The following is a 17,013-nucleotide window of genomic DNA, read 5'->3' as shown; positions in this document are numbered from 1 at the left end:
TTTGATTTCCTGTATAACAGACTTCATCTCTAATAGTTCCACCTGATTCTTTTTTTGTCCATTTCTTCTTTCATATTGTGGAAGGACTTTCTAATCTCCTATAGTTCATTGTCTCTTTTCTGTTCCAACTCATTGAAATTTGGTCTCCTTGAAGGTTCTAAATTGTTTCTCTGACATTTTTGGTAACTTCCTCTGTTATTCTGAGAAATGGAAGGGAGTTAGTGTGTTCTTTTGATGGAGACATATTTCCTGTTTTTTTTTTTTTTTTTCAGACCTGAGGCTCTTCTTCTACTTCTAGATATTGTGGGGTGTATTTACTTTGGAATACCTTTTAGGAAAATGTTTCTTCGACTAGGAGAAAGTCTGTTTCCCTTTTGCTGTGGACTCATGAGTGCCTAAGTCTCTCTTCTGTTGTGTTTAGCAATGTTGTCCAAGCACGAGTATTCTATTCAGGTTTCTGAAGAGCAGTATCTCCTTTTTCACAGGTGGTTCAGTATAAGGAAGGACGCTAGGGAGTCTTATAATACTAGGGTATTTGAGAACTGTGATTCTAGACCTATTTAGTTCATCAGGGAGGGTAGAGGAAGAAAGGACTGAATAGTAGGAAAGAAAGTAAGTATGAGAATAAAGAAAAAGTTGCAAGCCCTGTGCTTGCATGCTTTTGCCAGGGTCTGGAGATGGAAGTGGGGTTTCCTGTAGAGCTGGCAGCAGTCCTGTGTGGTAAGGAGAAATGTGAAACTAACAAATGAAAGAAGAAGAGAAGGAAAAAATGGCCTACCTATGTGACAGAAATAGGGGTCTCTGGTTTGGGAGTGCCAGACCTGGAGCTAGCACAGGGGGCCCTTCCTCAGTGTCTCTTAGTCCAGGGGTCTGGAGATGTAATTGGGGTCTGTAGAGCTGGGGCAATCCTGGCTGAAAGAGATAGGGGTCTCTGGGTTTGGGGGTGCCAGGGCTGGTGCTGGGGCAGGGGGCCCTGCCTCAGTGTCTCTTAGGACAGGGGTCTGGAGATGAAAATGGTGTCTGGTGTAGTGCTAGGGGCGGTCCTGTGTGGTAAGGAGAAGTGTGAAATTAACAAATGAAAGAAGAGAAGGAAAAAAATAGGTTTACCTGGATGACAGAGATAGGGATTCCCTGGGCTTGACAGTGTCCAGGTAGAGCTGGGGCAGGGGTCCCTGCCTCAGTGTCCCTTAGGCCAGCAGTCTGGAGATGGTAGTGGGGTCTGCTATAGAGCTGCATGTGGTCCTGGCTGACAGAGATAGAGGGTTGCTTGGGTTGTGGGTGCTGGGGCTAGAGCTGGAGTGGGAAGCCTTCCTCAGTGTCCCTGATGCTATGGGTCCTGAGATGAAAGTGGGGTCTGCTGTAGAGCTGGGAGTGGTCCTGTGTCTGGCCTATATTCTCATATTCTTCTTTTTACCTCTGTACTTCATGGCCAATATTAGCAAATTGTTTTTAAAACATATGTTTCCTTGATATTGTTTTGCTTATCATGGGCTGGCCTTTCTCTTAGCAGTGTTTTACCTTTTTTTCTCCTTGTTCTTTGCAGCCTGAAAATAATTCTCTGTGACAGAAGGACATAGAAAAGAATATGGAAGGTGAGGACTAACTTTTCCTGTATCACTCATTAACTTTATACAATTGAATTTGTGTAGCTTTTTCACTCATTCTTTGTTTGTTGCTATGAACATAGCCTAAATGTCCTTTCAGTTACCCTTATTATTATTTTTGCAAGCCTTGATGCATTCTGGGCATTACTTCTTTATACTGCTTTGAACATTGGAGAGACATGTAGCTCTAGTTTTATTTTCACTGTAAAGGGGAGAGGAATATATAAGAAATAGAAATAAAGGAAGGGTGAAATGATCTGTAGAAAAGAAAACAATATTTACCTCATAGAGTTGTGAATGTTAAACAAGTTGATGTATGTTAAACATTTGGATTAAAGCCTGAAACACATTACAAACTTTAAAAAGGTTGGCCACTTTTATTTGAATGGTAATAATGATGATGGTTGTATTAATCAAAACTCCCAGCAGAAAATAGAAGCTATACTTATATTAAGTTGGGGAGAGGTGAATATACAAAATTATGAGCACTGAATAAGAAAATTACAAAAGAGAGTGTAATATATCCTAGATATAACAACTGTAGTTGCTATTAGTACTCCTAGACCTAAAGGGGTGCAATTAGGGAGTGATTTCTGTAACTCAGAATGAGGATATTTGAAAGGAGCTGTGGTTCTTGGTTAAAGGAAATATACAGAGTGGAGTGTGAACTAGGACAATAAATACTTTATCTATCCTCTCCATCCTCCCCTTTCTCTTTCCAAAGTCCCACTAATATTTCTCTTTAGCCAAACCCAAACCAAAAAACAGAGAAGAGCAAATCCCATTGATGCCTTCAGTGACAAAATGTAGGCAAGAGAATAACAAGGTGTGGAGATAGAATAGAATATATAAGCAAAAGCATAACTTTAGTTGTAGAAGTTCTGAGGCATGTATAGTATGACTGACAAGCCACCTGTGTCCAAATTTGAATTCTGTGGGAAAATGTGTATGTTATTCTAAAAGTAAAAATCATCTCCAGAGTTAAATAGATACCCCAACCCAAGATGCTACCCTAATGGAAGCCTTTCTCTATCTGTTTCCTCTATACTTAATCTATCCTTAGACCTTTTTCTTTTCTACAGTTTATCAAACTATTCGAGAAAGCCTTTGCTTAATAAAAAATTATATATATATATGATATATAAAATAGATATCATATATGTATATATTTTGTTTGTATAAATATGTATGCATATATCTATAAAGTACATCTATATAGTAGTTAAAACAATTAGTATCAGTCAGGGAATCTGAGGCAGGTGCTTTTACTGGCCCGGGCCCCAGTTTCAGCTCCATCCCCAGCCCAGCACTCCCAACCTCAGAGCACCTCCACAATAAGAATGGGCAGCCCCAGCTCTCCAGCAGAAGCAAGTTCCATCTGCAGATCCCTGGCCAGTCAGGAAAGCTGAGACAGGAGCTTTCAACTGGTCCCATGTACAGCTCCAGCTTGGCCCCAGCCCAGCTCTCCTAACCTCAGAGCCCCCACTCCCACCAGAAAGGGCAGCCCTCAGCTCTCTAGCAGAACCCAGTTCCATCTGCATCCTGTTGGCCAGTCAGGGAAACTGAAACAGGGGCTTTCACTGACCCTGGCCCGAGCTCAAACTCCAGCCTCAGCCCAGCTTTCCTAACTTCAGAGAACGGTAGACTGCCAGAAAGGTAGATTGCTTTTTTTTTTCTTCCTGTTTCTTTTCCTAATTTCCTACTTCTTACTCCACAGGGCAGCCCCCAGCTCTCCATCAGAGCCCAGTTCCATCTGTAGCCACCTAGCAAAATAGAGTGCCATGCTAGTATGTGGTGCATAACTTTTACTTTTTTCTCTTTCATACTTTTTTCTTCCTTTTTATATTGTCATCAGTTCCTCATCCTCTACCCACCCAGAGGGACTAGACAGGTCTAGAATCATATTTTTCAAATACCCTTGTATTGAGAGGCTCCCTGGGGTCCTTCCTTTTACTGACCCATGTGCAAAAAAAGGAGAAACTGCTCTTCAGACCTAAACAGAAGACTCCTCCTGTGAAGACCACATTGCTAAACATGACAGAAGAGAGACTTCAGAACACATCAATCCACAGCAAATGGGAAGCAAACTTGTTTGCAGTGGCAGAAACATTCCTCAAAAAGGTATCCAAAAGTGAAGACATCACCCATTGACTAGAAGTAGAAGAAGAAACCAGGAAATATGTCTGTACCAAAAAACCACAATAACTCCCCTTCATTTCTTGAAAAAACAGAAGAAGTTACCAAAATGTCAGAGAAAGAATTTAGGAATTTCATAGTAAAAAACCTATGATTTGGAACTGAAAAAAGACAATGAGCTCCAGGAGATGAGGAAATCCTTTCACAATTTGAAGGAAGAAATGGACAGTATAAGAAAGAATCAAATGGAACTATTAAAAGTCTGTAACACAGGAAATCAAAAACTCTCTCAAAAGTATTAAAAGCCAATGAGACCTTGCTGAAGATCAAATCTCAGGCATAGAAGATAAAAATTATGACTTACAAAAAAAGCAACAAAAAGATAGAGAAAATAACAAAAAAATGATGATAATATACACAAAATACTAGATTCTATTAAACATCTGAATAATTGGTATCCCAGAAGGTGAAGAAACTAATAAGGGCATGAAAAATCTATTCCATTAAATCCTGGAAGAAGACATGCCAAGACTAAAGAAGCACTCAAACATCCAGACTAAAGAAATACAAAGGACTCCAAATAGAATCAACCCAAGTAGATCTTCTCCAAGGCACAGCTTTGTCAGACTAGCCAAAAACACAGATAAAGACAAGATACTAAAATTGACAAGAGAGAAATGAAAAGTGACATACAAAGGTCATCCTATCAGGCTAACATTGGACCTTTCAACAGAAACAATGCAAGCAAGGAAAGAATGGGAAGACATATTGAAAGTGTTAGAGAGAAACAATTTCAACCAAGATTATTATATCCTGCAAGATTACCCTTTATATGAGGGGAAAGAAAAGATTAAAACCTTTTCAGAAAACAAAACTTGAAAGAATTTGCCAACACCAGACCAGCTCTTCAACAAACTCTCAAGAGAGTCCTGTTCCAGGAAAACTAAAGAATAAACAGGCCAAAATAAGGGAATAAAAGACAACTAAGACAATGGCCAACTTAAAGGTAGGGACAAGTCTGGAAATATCGATAATAACATTGAATGTCAAGGATTAAATTCTTTAATCCAGAAACACAGACTGGCTTAATGGGTAAAAATAAACAAACAAAACAAAGACAGAAACCATCTGTTGCCTACAAAAATGCATCTCTTGGATAAAGACATATGTAGACTAAAAGTGAAGGGCTGGAAATTTATTCCATGCAAGTGGAAACTCAAAAAGAGTTGGACTCATGATATTAATTTCTGACAAAATAGGCTTTAAAACAAAAAGTGTTGGAAGAGACAAAGAAGGACACTATATAGTAGTAAAAGGGCTAATCCATCAAGAAGATATAACACTTGTAAATATCTATGCACCTAATAACAGGAGCACCCAAATATGTGAAGGAAAGAGCCCAAATATGTGAAGGAAAGAGGGTAATATTTTAAAATAAGGGATAGACTGCAAAACTCTAATTGTTGGAGACCTCAACACTCCACTCTCTCCTCTTGACAGATTGTCTAGACAAAAAAAAAAACAAAACAAAACAAAAAAAACACAAGTAAAGAGATAAAGGATCTAAATTATATAAATCAAAATCAAATGGACTTAACTGACATATATAGAACCTTTCACCACAAAATACACCTTTTTTCTCATCCCCACATGTAACTTTTTGATGACTGACCACGTGATAGGGCACAAAGCAAGTCTCTACAGATTCAAAGACATAGAAACTATATCAAGCATCGGAGACATAGACTGCAACCCACTAATTGTTGGAGACCTCAACACCCCATATCACCTCTGGATGGATCATCTAGATAAAAAATAGGTAAAGAGACAAATGATCTAAATGATACAATAAATCAAATGAATTTAACAGACATCTATAGAACTTTCCACCCAAAAACCATGAGATACACTTTTTTCTCACCCCCATATGGAACCTTTTCAAAAGATTGACCATATGATAGGGCTCAAGGCAAGCCAGATTCAAAAGCATAGAAACTATACCCAGCATCTTCTCCAACCATGATGGACTTAAACTTGATTTTAATTTCAAGAGAAATCCTTAGAAATACTCAAATACATGGAAAGTAAATAAACTACTCCTGAATGACTTCACAACTACTGAAGAAATAAAGACTGAAATAAAAGGATTTGTGGAAACCAATGACAATGAGGACATGAGTTTCCATAATCTTTGGGACACTGCAAAACCAGTCATTAAGAGGGAAGTTCATATCAATTAGCACACATAAGAAGATAGAAAGAAGGAAAGTGGAGCACCTAAAATCATGCCTCAGAGAATTAGAAAAGCAACAGCAAAAAAAATAAATAAGCCAAAACAAAACAAAACAAAACAAAAATAATGGGAGAAAAAGAATAATAAAGGTCTTAGCAGAGATAAATGAAATAGAAAATAAATTAATTATACAGAAAATAAAATAAAAGGCGATTCTTTGAAAAGATAAAAACAAAAACACCACTAGCTAGACTAGACTAATTAAGGAGAGAGAAAAGAACCAGATAAATCGAACTTGCAAAGAAGCAGGCAATGTAACAACAGTCATAATAAAAATACAAAGTATCATGAGTGGATACTATGAACAAATATATGCAACAAATAAAATCTGGATGAGATGGACAAATTCCTGTACACATGTAATAATCTACCAAGATTGAATCAGGAGGGTGTAGAAAGTGTAAATAGGCCAATAACAAGACAGGGTATTTATTTAATCAGTGTTAAATAACCTCCCAACAAAGAAAAGTCCTGGTCCTGATGGCTTCACCTCTGAATTCTACAAAACTTATAAAAAAAAGAGTTTACTCCCAAACAGCTCAATTTGTTTCTAAAGATCCAAGTGTGGAACTGTCAGAAATTTATTCTATGAAGCCTCCATCATCACCCTAATCCTTGAAACAGACAAGGACAGGAAAAGGAAGGAAAACTATAGAGCAATATCTCGATGAATATGGACACAATAATTCTCAACAACATACTAGCAAATCATATCCAATAACATAAAAATTATTATACATCACAATCAGGTAGACTTTATTCCAGGGATTCAAAATTGGTTCAACATACATAAAGTCATAAATGTAATACACCATATTAACAGAAAGAAAGATAAAATCCATATGATCATATCAAGTGATACAGAAAAAGGAGTTGACAAGATAAAATATCCCTTCATGGTCAAAACTCTTAGCAAAATTGGCATAGAAGGGTCATTTCTCAACACAATAAAAGCTATCTATGAAAAACCAATAGGTAACATCATCCTGAATGGGGAAAGTTGAAAACCTTTCTGCTAAAATCTGATACAATGTAAGGATGCCCACTTTCTCCACTCCTTTTCAGTATAGTACTGGAAGTCCTTGCCAACACAATCAGAAAACAGAATAAAATAAGAGATTTAAATAGGAAAAGAAGAGGTGAAATTACCTCTATTTGCAGATAACATGGATGTATACATATAAGATCCAATGGTATCCATGAAAACATTTTTGGTAGTAATGAATGAATACAGTAAATTTGCATGATACAAAATCAAAATATAAAAATCTATAGCGTATCTAAATTTTAACAGCTGGCAGACAGAGAGAAAACAGAAAAGTAATTCCATTAAGAAACCTAGGAATAAATCTAACTAGAGAAGTTAAAGACCTTCATAAGGAAAACTATGAGAAGCTAAAAGAGGAAATTGAAATTGACAATAAAAAGTGGAAGGACATCCCATGTTCCTGGATTGGAAGAATTAATGTAATCAAAATGGTAATTCTACCCTAATTAAGCTACATATTTAATGCACTCTCAATCAAAATTCCTGAGACATTCTTCACAGATCTAGAAAAGACAATAATAAAATGTGTCTGGAATCATAAAAAAAGCTCATATTGCCAAAGGAATCCTGCACAAGAAGAGTCAAGTTGGAAGCATCTCACTCCCTGACCCAAAAATATACTATAAAGTTTTGCTAATCAAAATAACATGGTATTGGTACAGAAACAGATAGCTGGGCAAATGGAATGGGATAGAGACCCTATAAATAAACTCCCAAACGTACAGCCAACTGATTTTTTTTTTAAAAAGGTACTAGTCAATCCAGTGGGAAAATGAAAATCTCTTTAGCAAGTGGTGCTGGCAAAACTGGATATCCACCTGCAGAAAGATAAATCTGAATCCCTACCTCTCATCATTTACAAAAATCAGCTCAAAGTGGATCAAGGATATAAACCTAAGACTTCAAACTATAAAACTACCATTTGACAGCAATGGGGAAACTTGGAGATATTAGGGTAGGCAAAGATTTCTTAAGTAAGACCCTCAAAGCACGGTCAGTAATCCCCAAAATAAACAAGTGGGATCACGTCAGATTAAGAAGTTTGTGCAGGGCAACAGACACAGTAATTTGTGTGAATTGATAGCCCTCAGAATGGTAAAATATTTTTATAAACTATGTGTTAAATAAGGGACCAATAACCAGAATACACAGGGAACTCACACAGCTTTCCCAAAAACAGATCAACCCTATTAAAAGATGGGATAATGAGTTGATAATACCACTCTCTAAGGAAAATATATGAATAGCCAAAAGGCATATGAAAAAATGCTCAAAATCCCTCATTATAAGGGAAATACAGATCAAAACTACAATGAGAATGACTAAGATTAAAAAGAAAGAAAATGATAAGTGCTGGTGAGGTTGTGGTGACAGGGGAACTCTCCTACATTGTTGGTGTGAATGTAAATTTGTCCAGCCAGTGTGGAGAACTATATGGAGATTCCTCAATGATCTTCAAATAGAACTACCATATGATCCAGCAATACCATTTCTTGGCATCTTCCCAAAGGAGAGAGGTATCCTTAGTTGGAAAAGTACTTCCACATCGATGTTTATTGAGGCATTATTCACAATTGGTAAGACATGGAACTAACCCAAATGCCCATAAACAGATGAATGGATTGAAAAATTGTGGCACATATACTCTATGGAATATTACCCATCTATAAAAAATGAGACCCTGGCTTTTCACAGCAAGTGGATGAATATGGTAGATTTCCTGTTGAGTGATGCAAGCCACACTATAAAAGAGAGACTTTGTATATCTCTAGTTAATATATACCAAGTATCCACACTCTATTGCCGAAACTGAATGACTAGAGGATATAAAAATGTAGAAAATGGCTAAAAATGCCAGATACAGTGTGGCAATAGCGTGGGTGAAGGAGGAGAGTCTGATGAAGGATGTTAAGGAGAAAAATAGAGAGACAAGGCATTTATGGGACAAAGAAATGGATTATTATCTGTTGAAGATATTGTGTATAATGTTCTCAACCAGACTTGTGAAAAATGTATACATGTTGGAATATTCACTTTGTAAGCTAACTGACATATGTGATTGAATGTTTAAAAGAAATTGAAATTTTAAAAATAGAAGAGAACATTTGGACACGCAAAAGGGACACTAGGGAATCATACACAGAGAAAATGTGGTGTGGCAATATTATGAGGAAGTGGCCATCATCAAGGCACATTGAGAGGCCTCTGTAGAAACTAAATCTGTGACATGTTGATATTGGATTTAAAGACTCCAGAACTAACAAGAAAATTATGCTACCCAGTCTATGGTATTTTGTTATAGCAGCCTTAGCAAATAAGCTATTACTCTGATGTGAAATAAATAAATGGTCATTTAGCTTAAAGAACATCCCAAGTACCAATTCAGAGGTAATATGCAGAAAAGCCAGAGTTATGATTTAAGAATGTTTATTTTCAATAAATGATATCATTTTTCTCTTAGTCAAAATAAAGTTATAAAAATGAAGGGATATGATAGTACATACATGTAGATACATCCATTTTTATTAATTTACATTTATTCACTGGGCATTGTCACAGCATACAAAATGTAATTTCCCATCTAGAAGATGCTGCATAGTAGCTTAATCATACATATTATCATCAATAATTTTCTATTTCTAGTTTCATATATATATATATATATATATGTATATATATCCCTATTTCTGACCCTCTGCCATTGCCCACCCTCTTCTCACACTCTCTCTGGTGTCTACAGTTGTCTTCCATTCCTTTTCCCCCCACATTTTATTGATCACACAATTTCTTAAATAATATAACCACTTTTAAAAGCAAGTTCAGCTGGTAATTTCAAGAAAATCAGTTTTGAATTAATAAGGATATTTGCTTAAGACTTAAAGTCTGGAAACTGGTTAGTGGTCTGTTCAAATAGTAGGTACATGAACCTACTGACAGCTCAAGACAGGACAAAAATCCTTAAAATGGGAAAACAAAGCCTAGGAGAAAATTAGCAATGTTTTAGTCAAAAGTCATAAAATTCTATTTCACCAGTTCAGTCTCATTGGGATATAATATTCAACTCCAGACTTGTCCCCATGATTAAGTTGGCCATTTTCTTAGTTTTTGAAGTCTTATTTCTGTGTGACTGTATTTAATTTTCCTGGTATAGCACTCCCTGCAGAATTTTGTGGAGATCTGGTCTGGTGTTGGCAAATTCTTTCAGATTTTGTTTATCTGAGAATATTCTTATCTTTTGTTCCCATATGAAGGATAATCTTACTGGATATAGTATCCGTGGTTTCAATTGCTTTTCCCTTAACACTTTGAATATATTTTCCCATTCTTTCCTCACTCACATTGTTTCTGATGAGAGATCTGCTGTTAGTCTGATGGGATATCCTTTGTAGATAACTTCCCACTTTTCTCTTGCCAACCTTAGTATCTTGTCATTGTGGTTTTGGTCAGTCTGGCTATAATGTGTCTTGGAGAAGATCCTCTTGGGTTGATCCTATTTGGGGTCCTTTGTATTTCTTGGGAATGGATCTTTGAATGCTTCTCTAGGTTTGTAAAATTTTCTTCCAGAATCTCATGGAATAGATTGTCAATGCCCTTATGGGTCTCTTCCCCTTCTGAGATACCAATTATCAAGAGGTTTGGACATTTGATGGTATCTTGTATTTCTCATATATTATTTTCATTTTCTGTGCAATTTTCCTAGTCTTCATGGTGGATTTTTCTAGGCCAGTGAGTCTATCTTCTGTATCTGAGATTCAATGTTCTGTATGATCTAGTCTGTTTTCTATACTTTCAAGGGAGGCTTTGACTTTCTGTATTATAGCCTTCATCTCTAACAGGTCTATTTGATTCTTTTTCATAGTGTGTATTTCCTCTTTTAGATCTTGCAATAATTTCTTCACCTCCTGGAACTCATCAGTTCCTTTCTCCTGCCTCTTATTCTGTTCATTGTCTCTCTTCTCTTTGATCTCTGTGACCTTTGTCACCACGAAAATTCTAAATTCTTTACCAGACATTTCCACAAATTTCATCATACTGTCTAAGGATGAAGAGGACTTATTTTTCATTGTATTGTCTGTGGATGAAGAGGACTTATTTTTCCTTGGAGGAGAGGTATTTTCTTGTTTTTCCATATTTCTTGTGATTCTCAATTGATTTCTAGTCATCCGGTGGATGGTGTGTTTCTTCTAACTCTTGTAGTTCAGTTTGAGTGTTCAGAGTCATGCAGGAGGAGGTGTTCTGCTAAATACATCCTTTTACTGTTAACACTGAAACCAATTTATAGAATTTTTGGTTGCTGATTCAGTAATTTCAAGATAATTTGTATAAACAGACTTTAAAAATTCATGAAACTAATTGTATTAAAGCATGAGTTTATATGGAGACAGTGAGTGGCATGTAAGGCTCTGCATCCCACATGGTCAACTCTGTAGTTTGAGACCTGGACCCAGTGGCTTTGAAAATACATTGAGCATATGTGCTCACATGCCAAAAATCCAAAGAGGAGAATGGAGGGGAACACATTGTGGCATAGCCATCCACTGGGGGGTGATTTGTTACTTTCCATCTCTCTCTGTTTCTCTCTGGCAAGTGCACATGGGCTATGGCAATTAAAGAAAGAAAACAATAACAAAAACAGTTAATCAGTTGAAGACCAGGTAAAGAGATAAAACAGAATATTGAAAAACAAAACAGTCTTAAGCCTTGGTAATATTTAATTAATAACAAAATTGTAATTTCAAAGATATAAGACTTTTTTAAAGAATTATTTAACTTTATTTATTTATTTTAATTTGAATTGAGAGGGACAGTGTTAAAGAGAGAGAAAGAGAGAGAGAGAGGAGAGAGAGAGAAAATGAGAAAGCAAGCTGCCCAAGCTGCGAGGTCCAGGACTCAAACCACGGTTGGCCATGTCAAAGTCCAGTGCCCTCAATCACCATGCCACCTGCCAGCCCTAAGGCTTACTATTTTTTAAAATTACCTGCCTAAATGTATCACATTTTTGTGATTCACAAATGATCTTAATTAATCTAAATACTTACAATTGCAAGTGCAGCTGATTTATACAAATCTGTGAACACGTGTCTATATTTATGCAAAAACTAAATGAGTAGATGGAGCATAAGATAAATTAGCAACTAGCTGTGGCTATATATCTTACTGTGGTAATTAAATAGATATTAATATTTATTTATTTTTAATTTCAAGAATAGCCATTTTAGCTTTAACAAATCAATATAAAAATATTAAACCCATCCCCAAGATTTCCAAAATATTCACACAAGGTAGGATGACCTATGTTTTCTCTCTGTCTCTGGCTGTCTGTTTCTCTGTCTCACTCTCTTTTAATTATTATTATTATTTTAATTTATTAAGCACCTCTCCTCACCTTGAGCCTTTTCTTTTACTTAATTCATTTCAGAAGCCATATTAAAGCTGAGATGTGTTCTGGAGTGTTCACAAAACGTGCTTGATTTTTTCATCTTTTACTCTTTTTTGGTAGTATTTTTCTAGGTTTTTTTCCTTTTTGCTTATATTTTTTAACCTTACTTTTTTACTCTAACCTTCACTCTCCATACACTTAATGTCTAGATAGACCTAGTTGCATGATAGCCAAGCATCTGAATACTTTTAGTCATTGAAATCCTCAATGCTTATTGAACTTCCTGCTTTAATGAAGAATTTTTTTTTATAAATCTGAATTACTAATCTTATTGTTGATACTGCATTGCTAAACACTGTGCAGGAGAGATTTTGTCAAAGAATGAGCAGAAAAAAAACACAGAGTCACGAGAAACGTGAGAAACCAAGAAAATATCCCTACTCTAAGGGAAAAAAAGCAATCTCTCATCATCCACAGACAGTACAGAAGAATTCATGGAAATGACTGATAGAGACTTCAGAATATTCATATGACAAAACTAAATGAAATGCAAGAGCTGAGAGATAATGAACTCCAGAAGATGCAGGAGAAAAGAGACAATGAGTTCCAATGTTGAAGTTCTTTCATGATCTGAAAGAGGAAATATGTTGCAGTTCTTCCATAATCTGAAAGAGGAAATAAACACCATAAAAAAGAATCAAGTGGAACTATTAGAGACAAAGGCTGCCATTCAGGAAATCAAAACCTCCCTCTAAAGTATTAAAAACAGATTAGTCCATGCAGAATATAGAATCTCAGATGTTAAGGTAAAACCTCTGATTTAGAAAAAAACAACCAGAAAAAACCTCAGGAAATAACCCTCCCAAAAATGAGAATACTATATGAGAAATACTAGATAGCATTAAGTGCCCAAACATCCGGATAATCAGTATCCCAGAAGGTGAGGAAACTAATAAGGGCATTGATAATCTATTCTATAAAATCTTGGAAGAAAACTTTCCTAATCTATAGAGGCATTCAAATATCCAGACCCAAGAAATACAAAGACCCCTAATAGAATCAACTCAAGAAGATCTTCTCCAAGACACATAATAGCCAGACTGGTCAAAGCTACAGACAAAGACAAGATACTAAAATTGACAAGAAAGAAATGTCAGATTACTTATAAAGGTTGTCCCATCAGGCTAAGCTCAGATCCCTCATCAGAAACAATGCTAGCAAGGAACAAATGGGAACATATATTCAAATTGTTAAGTAAAAAACAGTTTCAACCAAGAATTACTATAACCAGCAAGATTATCTTTCATATGGAAAGAAAGAATAAAAACATTCTCAGATAAACAAGACCTGGAAGAATTTGCCAATAGCAGATCCACTCTTCAAGAATTTCTGAGAGGAGTGCTTGACCAGTAAAACTAAAGACACATACAGAAATGAGAGAACAAAAGGCAACCAAGCAATTGACCAATTTAATGCTAGGGACAGGGAATATCAATAACAACATTGAATGTTAACTTCCAGGATTTAAACGGAAAGATTGGACCACAACAACACTGCATATTCAACAGAAGAGAATATGAACATAAGACTGAATTGGTGAAATAGAAATTTATGACTTTTGAGTAAAACATTACTGATTTTTTTTACTATGTTTTCTTTTCCCAATTTAAACATTTTACTTTCTTTTGAGTTGTTGACAGGTTCAGCAATTTGTTAAAATAGTTTTCTGGTTTGGTTCTTTAAATGGAAATACAAACTTTTCTTCCTTTCTGACCTCTCTTGAATTTAAAATATGTGGGAGTATTCTTATTTTGTGGCCGATAGGTTATTTATATAAGTTCAATAATGTCTGTTGCATTGAATCAGAGATTGGAAATACTCATTATTAGACATGGCTTTTACTGAAATGTCAATCAGAAAATTATAGAACTAAGGTGGATCTCAAGTAAGCCAACAGAAGCTCTTAGAAAGATGGCCTGGCACCATAAATAGTACTGCCTGGCAGAGAGAATTAGAAAAGGTAGGTTATTTATATAAGTTCAATAATGTCTGTTGCATTGAATCAGAGATTGGAAATACTCATTATTAGACATGGCTTTTACTGAAATGTCAATCAGAAAATTATAGAACTAAGGTGGATCTCAAGTAAGCCAACAGAAGCTCTTAGAAAGATGGCCTGGCACCATAAATAGTACTGCCTGGCAGAGAGAATTAGAAAAGGTATATGAAATAATTTATACCATAAAATAACCTAGACTTTTCCACCCCAGCATTGTAACCAGTAGAGATTGCAAAAATCTACCACACCAGAGGATTACCTTGAGAGTGACTTTGAAGGAAGAAAAAGAGACTAATCTTTGCTAGCAGATGGTATATCACAGAATACTTGGTAGGCAGGGCTCAATTGAGAAGGTTTATGTCTGACTAGTGTGCTGGGCATTTGCTTTTCAACAATTTGAGTAGTTGTCATGTAAATATTTTCTCAAAAATATTTAAAACCATACTGTTTCTGTTGTTATAGAGTCACAAAATTGTAAGAAATATTTTGAATATAATCTTTAAAATTCAGTATTTTGAAATTTTGAAAGTTGTTTATAAACTGTCAAGAACTATGAAGTATGAACTAAGATTTTTTGATATGTAATGTAAATGTGGAAAAATGTAAAAATAAATAAATAAATAAATGAAAGAAAAAATAAAAAGAAAAAAATGAAAGAAAAAAAAAAAGCTAAAATTTTGTTTAAGACTTAAAGCCAGGAAATAAAGGTTAGGATTCTGTTCAAACAGTACGTAGATGCTAACATCTCAGAAAATAGATATGGACAAAGATCAAATCTATTAAGAAATGCACTGTAACTTTCATCTGAAGCATTTTTTTCTCTCTCCATTCCACCTATTACCAAAGAGAGGTATAAACTAATTGATTTGCAAACAAATAAATTTAATCTCAATTTGTTCTGTTATTTTCACAAAGTCCAAGAAAAATACTGGTTGATTTAACCAGTATTTCCAATTTCTTACACAAGGCAACTGATATTATTGAATTTCTGCTAATAACCATTCTGTCATGAAATAAGAATACACCCAATATTTTCCAACTCCAGAGAGGTCAGGAATAGAGAAAATTTTGTTTCAGTTTTTTAAGAAAATGACAAATTGCTGACCCTATCAACAACTCAAAAGAAGAAAAAAAAATCCTTAAATCTGGAAAGCAAAGCATAGAAGAAAATCAAATTTATGAAGAGGATTTTCTCTCTGTGCAGCATATTCAGTAGAAATTGAGGATTTCCTTGACACTAAAAGTATTCAAATGTTTAACTACTGTGCACATAGATCTGTCTAGACAGTCAGTTTGTGGAGCTGAGCAGCAAAGTGAGAAAGGTAAAAGAAAAAAGGAAAAAGAAAAGAAAAGAAAAAGAAAAAAAGAAACAAAGAAAAAAGACAAAAACAAAAAAAGGAAAAAAATTAAAACCAAAAAAAAAAAAATGAAAACCATACAGCACAATATCATGCTACAAGAAAGGAGAAACTTACAGCTCAGATGTAGATGAGTTCTGAGATGGCCTGAGATTGGTCTGTCCTATGTGGGAGGGAGGAAAGTTTCAAATTAGCAAGATCAAGGAGAGATCACTAAGGCAAGAAGTACTTTACTTTAAAAATGAAAGAAAAATTACAAAGAGAGAAACAGAGAAAGAGAGAATACAGATTTGCATCTGGAGGATGAAGTTGGAGCAGAAAACATTCAGTTGTCCTATTCCCTGAAAGGGGTAGCTCATACCTCAGATGTAGATGACTTCTGAGAGCCTGAGATTGGTTTGTCCTGTCTAAATTTTGGGATCTGGAGGGTGAAGTTGGAGCAGAAAATATTCAATTGCCCTAGACCATGAAAGGAGGGGAAGCTCACAGCTCAGATGTAGATGACTTCTCAATTTTTTTTTTTTTTTTTAATTTGGAGAGGGTTTTGCTATAGGGCATGTGCATTCACTGGAAAGGCAGAGAGACGGAGAGACAGAAAGCGAGAAATCACCCCTCCAGGGGGGATGGCCATGCCGCAGTTCCTTCTCCTCCATTTTCCTCTCAGAATCTTGGGCACACACACACACACACACATGCCCAGTGTGTTTAAGCCACCACATCCAGGACTTGAACTGTGGTCAACTACATGGGAGTCCAGTGACATAGCCATTATTCCATCTGCTGATCCCAAGTCTTTGATTTTTAAGGATGCCAGATGGATTACTAGTATTTAAGAGATGATTGAGGAAGATGATATGTCAAAGTAGAAAAGAAGGTTGTTTCACCAATAAGTACACACAAAACAAGACCTCAGACTTAAACTGTCAATTTATACAACTCCCTTTCTTTAACCACTATCCCTCCTGCCACTCTGTTCTATTACCAAGAAGCAGTAATATTACACAAAATTATGAAGTAAATTATATGCTAGGAGAGTGTAGAGAACTCTTTTTTTCTTTTTAAATTATATTTTATTTATTTTTCATATACATTCAATCACATTGTTTAGCTTATGAAGTGAACATTTCAATATGTG

At 35.6% G+C, this 17,013-nt stretch overlaps 1 protein-coding gene across 1 annotated transcript in view; it reads left to right on the top strand.

The window, feature by feature from the left end:
- The first annotated feature begins 1,542 nt into the window (after positions 1-1,542).
- The window catches only part of KLF8 (KLF transcription factor 8), a 209,204-nt gene continuing 193,733 nt past the window's right edge, over positions 1,543-17,013 (top strand). The window contains exon 1 of the mRNA XM_027766016.1: positions 1,543-1,592. The gene's annotated coding sequence lies outside the window, so the exon portion shown is untranslated. The remainder of the gene's footprint in view (positions 1,593-17,013) is intronic.

This window comes from Tupaia chinensis, unplaced genomic scaffold (assembly GCF_000334495.1).
Source record: "Tupaia chinensis unplaced genomic scaffold, TupChi_1.0 Scaffold140338_1, whole genome shotgun sequence".
Lineage (NCBI taxonomy): Eukaryota > Metazoa > Chordata > Mammalia > Scandentia > Tupaiidae > Tupaia > Tupaia belangeri.
The sequence above is the reverse complement of the archived record's forward strand: the minus strand, read 5'-3'. Positions and strand labels throughout refer to the sequence as shown.